Raw genomic sequence first — 11,856 nt, 5'->3', positions numbered from 1 at the left:
TATTTTTTGCGTAACAAATTGCACTTCAAAGTGACGGTATTTAATATTCCATGCCTTGTACTGGGAAGCGGGAAAAAAATTCTAAATGCAGTTAAAATGGTGGAAAAACGCATTTGCAAAGTTTTCTTGTGGGCTTGAATTTTACAGCTTTCACTGTGCGCCCCAAATCACATGTCTCCTTTATTATTTGGGTCTGTGTGATCACGGGGATCACAAATTTGTATAGGTTTTATAATGTTTTCATACATTTACAAAAATTAAAACCTCCTGTACAAAATTTTTTTTTAATTTTGCCATCTTCTGGCGCCAATAACTTTTTCATACTTTGGTGAACGGAGCTGTGGGTGGTGTCATTTTTTATGACTTTTGATGGCGTTTTCATTGCTTTAATTTTTAGGACTGTGCGATCTTTTGATCACTTTTTATTGATTTTTTTATATTTTTCAAAATGGCAAAAAAGTGCCATTTTCGACTTTGGGTGCTATTTTCCGTTACGGGGTAAAACGGTGTGAAAAACCGTTAGTATATTTTGATAGATCAGGCATTTTAGGACACGGTGATACCGAATGTGTTTATGATTTTTACTGTTTATTTATATTTATATCAGTTCTAGGGAAAGGGGGGTGATTTGAATTTTAGGTTTTTTTATTATAATTTTTTTTTAATAACTTTTTTTTTATTTTTACTTTTACTATTTTTTAGACTCCCTAGGGTACTTTAACCCTACGTTGTCTGTACGATCCTATCATATACTGCCATACTACAGTATGGCAGTATATGGGGATTTTTCTCCTCATTCATTAAAATGTGCTATCAGCATTATTGTAATGAAGGGGTTAAAACGGCGGGCGGTCGTGAACCAGTTAAGCTAAAAAATGGCTGCGTCTTGAAGGGGTAAAGGGGATTTTGGGGACAATCCCAATACTGCTCTACTTGTGGAGACCCAAACCAGTTAACCCTTTAGATGCCATGGTTATTAGAAATTAGAGACCACTTCTACCAGTAGTTATAGGTGATAAATATATTTTACTCTTTTTTCACAGATGGAAAAATAGTCCGGTACTCAATCCAAGGATGCATGTCCACTATGCTATGCGGCTCTGAGCTTGATCAGCTGGTGGGGCTCAATATTTTTAACCAAAGTATTTTTGAGTGCACAAACACAACTGCGCTCCCAACTACAGAAGTGAAGGCAGAGGACTGAATACATGAATTTTATATAACATCTATAAAAAAAATAGCCTTCCATAGAAATGTTCTCTCTACTGATTATCATTTCTGAAGATGATTCTGCAAAATCAAGTCAAATATTAAATGTTTTTTAAAAATCTGAATATTAATAAAATGTATAAAATTTTGAACATAACGTATAATAACTTCATGTTTCTCAGAGCTTTCAATGAATAAAAATTTTTGATCTATTCCTACAGCCACCACCAGGGGGAGCTAATGAACAATACTGAATTATTGTTACATTTAATGGATAAAACGTATGCAGAATGCTCATGAGCTCCATCCAGTGGTGACTGCAGGAGGATAGATTATGTTATGCGATATTCATGTTAATCAGAAAAAAAGATCTCTCACTGCGATGAAGATATTATTTTACATTTAATTTATTTTTGTACAGATTTTTTTCTTAAAAAATGTTGATTTTAAGTTAAGTTTTGAAAACATAGAAATAAATATATAAACAATTGAACATATAAATAAAATGTATGAGCTCAGTTTTATAGAGTATATCTGTAATGTTTGGGATCTGACATGTGGAAGAACCAGGTCACCAAACAGGCCCTCTACACTATCCCAGACCCTTAATCAGATCAATTTAAATAAATTCAGACTCCAGGACAAACTTTAACTACACCAGAAGTATACACTCACCGGCCACTTTATTAGGTACACCATGCTAGTAACGGGTTGGACCCCCTTTTGCCTTCAGGACTGCCTCAATTCTTCGTGGCATAGATACAACAAGGTGCTGGAAGCTCCTCAGAGATTTTGGTCCATATTGACATGATGGCATCACACAGTTGCCGCAGATTTGTCGGCTGCACATCCATGATGCGAATCTCCCGTTCCACCACATACCAAAGATGCTCTATTGGATTGAGATCTCGTGACTGTGGAGCCATTTGTGTCCAGTGACCTCATTGTCATGTTCAAGAAACCAGTCTGAGATGCTTCCAGCTTTATGACATGGCGCATTATCCTGCTGAAAGTAGCCATCAGATGTTACAGGGTACATTGTGCTCATAAAGGGATGGGCATGGTCAGCAACAATACTCAGGTAGGCTGTGGCATTGTACCAAGGGGCCCAAAGAGTGCCAAGAAAATATTCCCCACACCATGACACCACCACCACCAGCCTGACCCGCTGATACAAGGCAGGATGGATCCATGCTTTCATGTTGTTGACGCCAAATTCTGACCCTACCATCCGAATGTCACAGCAGAAATCGAGACTCATCAGACCAGGCAACGTTTTTCCAATCTTCTACTGTCCAATTTCGATGAGCTTGTGCAAATTGTAGCCTCAGTTTCCTGTTCTTAGCTGAAAGGAGTGGCACCCGGTGTAGTCTTCTGCTGCTGTAGCCCATCTGCCTCAAAGTTGGACGTACTGTGCGTTCAGAGATGCTCTTCTGCCTACCTTGGTTGTAACGGGTGGCGATTTGAGTCACTGTTGCCTTTCTATCAGCTCGAACCAGTCTGCCCATTCTCCTCTGACCTCTGGCATCAACAAGGCATTTCCGCCCACAGAACTGCCGCTCACTGGATGTTTTTTCTTTTTCGGACCATTCTCTGTAAACCCTAGAGATGGTTGTGCGTGAAAATCCCAGTAGATCAGCAGTTTCTGAAATACTCAGACCAGCCCTTCTGGCACCAACAACCATGCCACGTTCAAAGGCCTCAAATCACCTTTCTTCCCCATACTGATGCTCGGTTTGAACTGCAGGAGATTGTCTTGACCATGTCTACATGCCTAAATGCACTGCCGCCATGTGATTGGCTGATTAGAAATGAAGTGTTAACGAGCAGTTGGACAGGTGTACCTAATAAAGTGGCCGGTGAGTGTATATAGACCCTGAAAAAGCGCAGTCCTTCTATGTATATACAGACCCTAAACCAGACAATCAATATGTATAAATATAGAATCCAAACCAGATCCTCCAAATACTGACCCAGATCAAGCTCCCTGAATAAAATTAGCCTAAATACAGACAAAAGTACAGACTGAATGCACGAAAACTGCAATAAAGCAAGTTTCTCTCAAAGGAACCAGGCCTATGAAGAGACTCTCTACCGACTTCAACTCATTAATTGATCTTATAGGTTCTGCCCCACTGCCCTGAGCAATCACTGTCATTATTATTAACACCAGAAATGCTAATAATACTTTCTATTGTCAAGTGGGCGGTCCATGGATGGAAGAGACAGCTTTGGCACTTTCCATTTCACAGTAAAAAGCCTAATGAATATAAAGACGCACAATGCTCTGGAACCAGGGCATCTAGGGAAACACGGTACCCTTAGAGGATGATAAGTTGCCCACTCACAGAAGAGCTACTAGAAAATCATCACAGAGAGGAAATCTTCCTTTAAGCAGGAAGCTCATCATTTGCTGGTGATGGGCCTCATCTTCACTCTTCCGTACTATTAAGATGAAGCATCTCACCTTATTACAGATAGTAGGTAAACAGCATCTGGTAAATGGCATCTACCCAATTGCATCTACCACCATAGTAGCTAGAGGGAGCTATGGGAAACGCTATGTTAATGTTCCTGGGGGCACTGCTGAGTCATGATATATTCATGCTGTGCCCCGGGTCCTGTCCCTCTATGTCGTGTAGTCTGGGCTTATCAGCGCAGGGCCATAGGCCCTGTAGGCAGCTACGCTCAGCACAGACATAGAGGGATGGGCCAGGGGGTATGGCCTGAATACATTATGACTTGGCCATGCCACTGGGCCCATCCCTCTATGCCCCTGATACACAACTGCTGCTTCTTCCTGGCCTGGCTCCCCTTGGTTTCTGTCCTTCTCCTCTTCTGAAGTCACACAATGTATTCCGGGGTCACATGATGGCTTCTGAGGTCATTTGATGGGTCACATGAGGTCATAGTCACATGATGTTTCCCAAACCGACGCAAAGACATGGAGGTGCAGGATGTGAGTAAAAAAAATATATGTTGCTACAGGATTGAAGACGGGTCTCTTTCTCCTCTACTGTTTGTTACACAGCTGTGAGGGTTACCTCTTCCTGCTCTCTTTAAGTTGGAAGTGAATGGGTTAATCCTTCCATCTCAGAGCTGTTTAACCAAATTAGGGAAATTAAATTGCTTGAGAAAGGTGGTTAACACCGAAACGTCGCTGGTTTTGGAATAAACCCTTCCTTTTTTTCATCTTTGATTTTTTGACAAGTATATGCGTGTGAGTCTCCTACCAGGACTACCAGGACTGCACCCCCCTTCTATAGGGGTATTTTTTTTTTCATTGTGCTGCTGTGGATTTTTTCTTTTCTCTCTATATATATGTATATATATACGGGGTGTAAGAAAAATGTTGGGATGGAGGAAAATCTTGTGGAATACAATGCATTGATTTAATCTACGCCTCAATTTCTACGAGTCAATTTCATTGCCATATGGCCACATAATTGCCGAAAATCAAAATGGGTAAAGAATTGTTCAAATATCGGGATATCTCAAGAAATAGACATCGGATTGAGAAAACAATAATATGTGACATATAAATTTTAAAATCTATCCAATGATACTATGGGTGACCCTGTATTTAAACCCCTAAGGTGAGGGGAAACATCATTCGCTGTAGCCCAGGAACAACATGGACGTAGTAGATTCTGTTCTCTTTGGAGGCTCGTGTGATGTGAAGCTCCTCCCCTCTAAAGATGGGGATTTTTCTCGTTGCCTACAAAGTTTTAAAATATGAAATGCTCTACATTACCTGCCGTAATATAAAAATATTAGAAGCTTTTAGAAAAATATTGCATACGTCTATTTTTGTAATTTGGATCTGATGTGTATTTATCGAAATATCCGTTTTTATGCACAGTCTTGGCTGTTACAGCTCCATTTGTCAAGAGAAAGAGAAAAAGACCTCAGTCAAATTAATCCAAAGCCGCAATAAAAAATGGGGGTTCCCATTTAAGATTTCTAAGTTGCCCCCCGCCCCAGTTGGTAGCATTGGATAGAGTTATGAGAAATATTTGACGTAATTCTAGTTTAGGTTTTTCATTCCGATGTGTATTTTACAAGTTATTCCTGACCTTTTTGTTTCACTATATGCTTATAGTGAATGATTGTCAACTGATTAATTTAATGGTTCGTAGTTGACCTGATGCTGAGGTCCAGTGTTGACCGGACCTGAACCGCAATCTTCAGGTCCATGCCAAACATTGTGTTTTTGGGTCTCCAAACCTGGAATTTAGACCAAAGTTCAGGGTTGCAGCTCACTCCATACTTATAACACCTACCAGCACAGAGTGTTAACTCTTTCAATTCTACTGGTAAAACAGCTTTAAATGACACATTTAAAGGGTTAACACCCATGACCATTGTTTTCAGTTGGTGTAACTATTCAGGTTTAGGTGTTTAAACCAAATTTTTGTTTAGGGTTTTTCCGTTTTGCGCCGAATTCCGACGGGATTTTGTCACAAAATCAAGCACTCACATGCACCAGGAATAGGTTGTTGATCTCCGGCGGACCTCGGCGCATTCTGGAATCACCTGAATCCTCAACGGAGAACGCGGCAGGACGTAGTAACTAAATGAATAGTTATAGAAGCAGAGCAGATCACTTTACACATTACCTTTTTTATTATTTCTATGAAAAAACCTGATTCCGATGACCTTGAAAAATGGAAGCTGCTCTTTCACGCGACTCTGTAGTTTGGCTTAACGAGAGAAGAGAAGGAAGATCATTATCTAATATCTTTAATTACTCAAGTCTTATAGCAGGTGTCCTCATTTACTAAGTATTTTTTTAATGTTTTTTTTTAGCCAGACAAAAAATCCCAAGGAAATATAAAACGATAAAATCTCTCACTTAATGAAAACGCCATTGTGATGCTTGGAAGTCGTCAGTTGCACACGTTCATTTCTAAGAACCATTTAGCCTCCGAGGCTGATGAGAGAAGATAATTGGAAAATTAGTCTGAACAATTCAATTGTTTTATTGAACCAAAAGAAAAAAAGTGTTACATTATTTCATGATTGGGCACATTGTTTCCACGTCTCCTCACGAGCCATCACCGCTATATAAGTCATAGAAGGAGCTTCCTCCATTGAGAAGTCTCAGGAGACCCATCAGGACACGGCAACAATGAAACCTGTTGTAATAAGCTTTTTCCTTCTTTCCTTATCTCTCTATGATGGTGAGTATCTTCTAATAATCAGGTGATACATGGATTATAGTTACGTTAATTGGATCCAAAAAAGTTTACATATCCATTAACTTTTGTTTCAAGCACAAGAGCAAAGAAGATATGACTCTGTTGACATCAGATCAGAGGAGTAATTTAGGATAATTAGGGTGTAATTTAGGTTAAAATTACCAAACATATCATAACATATTGTAATAAAGAACAAAACTGTAAAGCAAGTGCCCTTCTACCCTTCTTTTCATATAAATATATTTACTTAACAAGAAAAGATACAGTAAGTACATGAATCATTGGCCACCAGATCTCTAAAGCTCCTGGTCCTGCTGTGGGTCCAACCATTGTTCTCATTTAGACTTCTGGACCTATAAACACATTGGTCAAATTGTCCTCTTTTTTTTATAGTTATGGTGTTAATCAGTGCTTCAATGTACAATATGTCTGTTATTGCTAGTACTGGTCAGGTAGTGTCACTTTATAGGGGTGTGATGGAACCCATGGCGGTGCCAAGATACAATATACATATACTCATTATTAAGGAAAACTGGAAAAAAAATGTTATTTCTAACTTTCATAAATTCTTTATTTTTTTATTGCTTTGTAGTTTGTATTTATTACTGTCCCTCTTACCTCTGATAGATATTATTATGAATCTGATAGAGTTTATATTTGGAATGTTTTCTGTGTTTCTTTCCCAGCTGCCGTTCTTAATTGCTACCAATGTAATGCAAAGAACAACGTTACCTGTGAACAAACCGTAGTTGAATGTCAGGAGGGAGAAAAATGTTTAATCATTTCTGAGGAATTGCAGTTAAGTGAGTATCTGTTTTTTCTTTATCTTCTCCATACGTTGTGCACTCTTTTCTTCTAATGTGGACAGGGAGATAGATGACAATTTACCATTTTGGATCTCTTAACCCAGGGATGTTTGACATATTTCACATTGAGAATTTATTATTCTTCATCATGGGCCTCCTGGGGCTTTAAGATATATACATATATATATTCGAGTATAAGCCTAGTATAGCATATATACTCGAGTATAAGCCTAGTTTTTCAGCACAAAAAAGTGCTGAAAACCCAAACTTGGCTTAAACTGGGTTAAAAAAATATATATATATCAAAACTCACCTTTCCGGCTTCCCCCGCTGCTGGCTATATACTGGGGCACGGGGCTGGCTATATACTGGGGCAGAGGGCTGGCTATATACTGGGGATATGGGCTGGCAGGCTATATACTGGGGGGCAGGTGCTGGCTATATACTGGGGCTGCTGGCTATATACTGGTGCAGGGGGCTGGCTATATACTGGGGATATGGGCTGGCAGGCTATATACTGGGGGGCAGGTGCTGGCTATATACTATGGGGCAGGGTCCGGCAGGCTATATACTGGGGAGGCTATGACCAATGCATTTCCCACCCTCGGCTCATACTGGAGTCAATAGGTTTTCCCAGTTTTAGTGGTAAAATTAGTGGCCTCGGCTTATAATTGGGTCGGCTTATACTCGAGTATATACAGTATTTTAATTATAGTTTATTATATATTAGACTTGTGTAGATCTGGGTCTATGTCAATTCTAATCTCCTATGATACTATCAAGACAATTTATAAGTCCAGTCAATTGGATGCTCTTTTAACAAATATGTTTTCAGCTTTCTTCCTTTTACATTACATTATTTTTAATGTTTTTATTTATTACAATGTTTTTTTATCCTGAGATTATTTTATTCTAACTATACATTGTTACATTTATACATCAAATTTATTTTTCAGATGGGACCTTTCCCTCGATTTACAAGGGTTGCTCTCGCAATATACCCTGCGGCAAGACCCCTTACTCAAGGGCAACCAATGATGTCTCTATTAAATTTAGTACAAAGTGCTGTGATACAGATCTGTGTAATGCCAACTTCTACGAAAGTAAGTGCAGAAAATAAGGAGGCAACGTGTGAAATACTCAGTGTTGTAACTATAGAGGTCATAGTGGTCACAGTAACATAAGGCAGTGGGTCCACAAACCACTTTGATCACCTTTGACATTGATAATTTAAGCATTGTAAGGACTTTAACCTCACTCCGTGCACTAATATTTACCATACAAACTGCCCAACATCCTGTGCCTTAGGTAATCATTACTTTGTAATAATTAGCAGTACTGTGAGTCAATATATAGTTTGTGACTGAAGTTATTAGAAATAATTAACTCCATTAACTGGAGATATCTACAACACAAAGGGGGTCATTTACTAAGGGCCCGATTCGCAGTTTCCCGGCGTGATATCCGAATATTTCCGATTTGCGCCGATTTTCCCTGTATTGCCACGGGATTTTGGCGCAAGCGATCGGATTGTGGTGCATTGGCGCTGGCATGCACGCAACGGAAATCGGGGGGCGTGGTCGAACGAAAACCTGACGGATTCGGAAAAAACGCCGCATTAAAAAAAAAAAAAAAGTGTTGCGGGACTCGCGCTTACCTTCCCCAGGAATAGGCCGGTGAAGTTCAGTGCATTCCGGCGGGCCTCGGGGAACTTCAGCGCAGCAGCGCCACCTGGTGGACGTCGGAGGAACTACCTTAGTGAGTCCCCGGAAGACCCGAATCCACCGCAGAGAACGCTCCGCTGGATCGCGAATGTAAGTAAATCTTACCCCAAAAGAGTTGGGCCTCCGAATCTAAGTTGCTATTATAGATGTATCTTTAATACATAGCATGGAGTTGCTGTATAAAAGTTGCCATTCTATATAGGCATCTACATTACACGGAGAAGAGCTGCCTTGTAAAAAAAATACTGCTCCAAAAATACATATAGATTTTTTCAGAGTGAAAGGGGGTCCATATATATTTTTTAAATTAAATCTTTATTATTTATTCTACATATATATTTAGTTTGGCTTCCACACATTTCAAAATGCCTATAGCCCCCCCCCCCAGCCACAGTCCCATTTATTATTTTATTCTTTGTCCAAATTGAAATTAAATACCGCAAAAAATACAAGATAAAGTCATATAACATTATGTCAAGATTTTGCCATGTTTTTGACTAGAAAACAAATAAGATAAAATATATTTATATCTATCGGAATGAATTGTACGGCACCAGGACCGGGCCGTAACAGAAATGTATCTCTCAATGAAGAAATGAATTCAAAGTTTTCTATATATTTTTTTTATTTTAATCCTATTGTAGTGCCAGAAGATGTAGCGCCCATGGGGGATACATGTCCGAGCTGCTACGCACCAAACACTCTAGAAGTATGTGACCCTGGGAACAATACCATACAGTGCAGAGCAAAGAGTGACAGATGCTTTGTATTTGCTGGGACAGCCGAGAAACCAGGTAATGGTGGGGGGGGGGGGACTTGCTCACAACCGAAATCTCCTATGGTAAGGGCTACACATTAATGGTGTCAGGGGGCTCAGACATCTACACGTGCAGAGCATCACACACAGTGACTGCTGCAGAGGGTTCCACCACTGAGAAGACGAGGCTCAGCACCGCCGGCTATATGCCGTGGTTATTAGTGATTGTGGAGGGGCTATAGAAACCATTGTGTCCTTTACGATACAATCACAGGGTAAGGCTACATTCAGACAAACCTGTGCCTGCCGTACCATAGCACGGCAGGGACACAGCGGCACACGGGAGAGGAGGAGGGGGTGAGCACTGCTCGACCCCGCCCCTCTCCTTACGGATACATGGCGCTGTATCACGGGGAAACAAAGCACATGTCCTATCTTTTCCTTGGGTTTCGAATGGTATGTTTTCGCTCCGTACCGCTCAGTGCGCCCATTGCTGGCCAATGGGGGACGTATATACGATGTATATATAGCGGCCATATATACGTCCCCCGATGGCTGTGTGAATGTAGCCTATCAATGGTTTCTATAGCCATTAGGGGGCCAAATATTTTTTTTATTTTTTATTGTTGATTTATATGTTTTTATTTATTTTACTTTCTTTCTTTTTTCACAGACGGCGTAGCGTTCAATTTTACACTAGGCGGATGCATGTCTTCGTTAACATGCCAATTAGCCCCAGATCAGCTGGTGGGGTTCACTATTTTTAACTACACAGTTTTTGTGTGCACAGAACACCCAACTATATCTCCGACTACAGTGAAGAAGACGGAGGAATAAATATATATTTACCGGAACCTCAAATTTATCAATATTCCGCAGTAGAGAAGAAGATCCAGAGAGACCGGCGCTCGAAATGCTCGCTTACTACTGATTATCATTTCTGAAGATGATTCTGTGATATGAAATCAAAGATTCACCGTTAAATAAAAAATCTGAGTATCAATAAAGTTTTTAAACTTATAATCTATTGAGTTTTTTTTTCCTAAGGCAATTTAAAATTCCTTAAGTTCTTAGGGTATTAAAAAGCCAGGAAAAGACGTGTCTGTCTTAATTTTTGTGGTTTTAAATTGCACAATGTAGCTTTCTGCTAATAAATCTGGAATTAATAATGTTGCCATTTTATTGCTTTATTTTCCTAATGTTTCATTGGTAAATCACACAAGATAAGGGACACAGTTGAAACTTGTAATTTTTCTAATAATTTTTAAAAGATTACTGATATTTACGCCTCAGCTGTGAGCGCGGTCCAGCTTATTAATGAGAGGGTGGTCCGAGGAGGCGCTGACCCCGCACTGTCTTGCATACGCCCCTTAAAAATCTACGCGTTTCAAACTTTCTCATTCAGTTCTTACTCCTGGACAGACCATGAATAAGAACGAGAAAGTTTGAAATAAACGATAATATGATGACATAAACAATGCTTTTTAAATTAATGGAATATGTGCCGGAATTTAAACCTTTTTCTCCTCACCGGTAACACCATACCGGTGATTGCACTGGTTGCGGGGGGGGGGGGTGTTAGGGGGGTAACTGTTTAAATGCCGCTGGTAAAGTCAACAGCAGAATTTTAATTACTGTAGATGCGTGGAGAGTGATGGGAGGTCCATCACTCCAGATTATCGGGGATCCTCCCAAAGGGGTGGTGTCCTGTAATAATAATAATAATAATAATAATAATAATAATTATTTATATGGCACCATCAAATTCAGTAAAGCTTTATAATAACAACCCTTGCAGAAAGAAGTGAATAGCTGCACTACAAGGTTCATCCCAATTTCTGGTCTACCCAGAAGGTCAATTGAATAAAGGGGGTAGAGTTCCCTCATGGCATAAGTTTAAGTGCACAGTATTCTCACAACAAGCAGCAAACAGGGGGAAGTATACGGCCCATTGGAGATGGAAGGGGTGACTTAAGGTGCATTATGGTCGGAGGTGTCCTCGGGGTGGCCGCAGCTTGCGGATAAGAAATATGAGACCTTAGATGAGCAGTTGCACCAACTTTTATTTGACTTTTCAATAACTTATCCTCCGTTCTGTCCATAGTTGAGAGACCCTCACGGATCAGGCAGTTATAGTTTATGCTGTGACACGTGTCATA

At 40.0% G+C, this 11,856-nt stretch overlaps 1 long non-coding RNA gene across 1 annotated transcript; it reads left to right on the top strand.

The window, feature by feature from the left end:
- Positions 1-7,095: 7,095 nt before the first annotated feature.
- LOC140065318 (uncharacterized) lies at positions 7,096-9,728 on the top strand. The gene is made up of 3 exons (XR_011847885.1): positions 7,096-7,213; positions 8,173-8,319; positions 9,585-9,728. It is a non-coding gene; the product is annotated as an uncharacterized lncRNA (long non-coding RNA).
- Positions 9,729-11,856: the final 2,128 nt, after the last annotated feature.

The sequence above is a fragment of the Engystomops pustulosus genome, chromosome 6, assembly GCF_040894005.1.
Source record: "Engystomops pustulosus chromosome 6, aEngPut4.maternal, whole genome shotgun sequence".
Lineage (NCBI taxonomy): Eukaryota > Metazoa > Chordata > Amphibia > Anura > Leptodactylidae > Engystomops > Engystomops pustulosus.
This window is presented reverse-complemented; position numbering and strand designations above follow the sequence as displayed.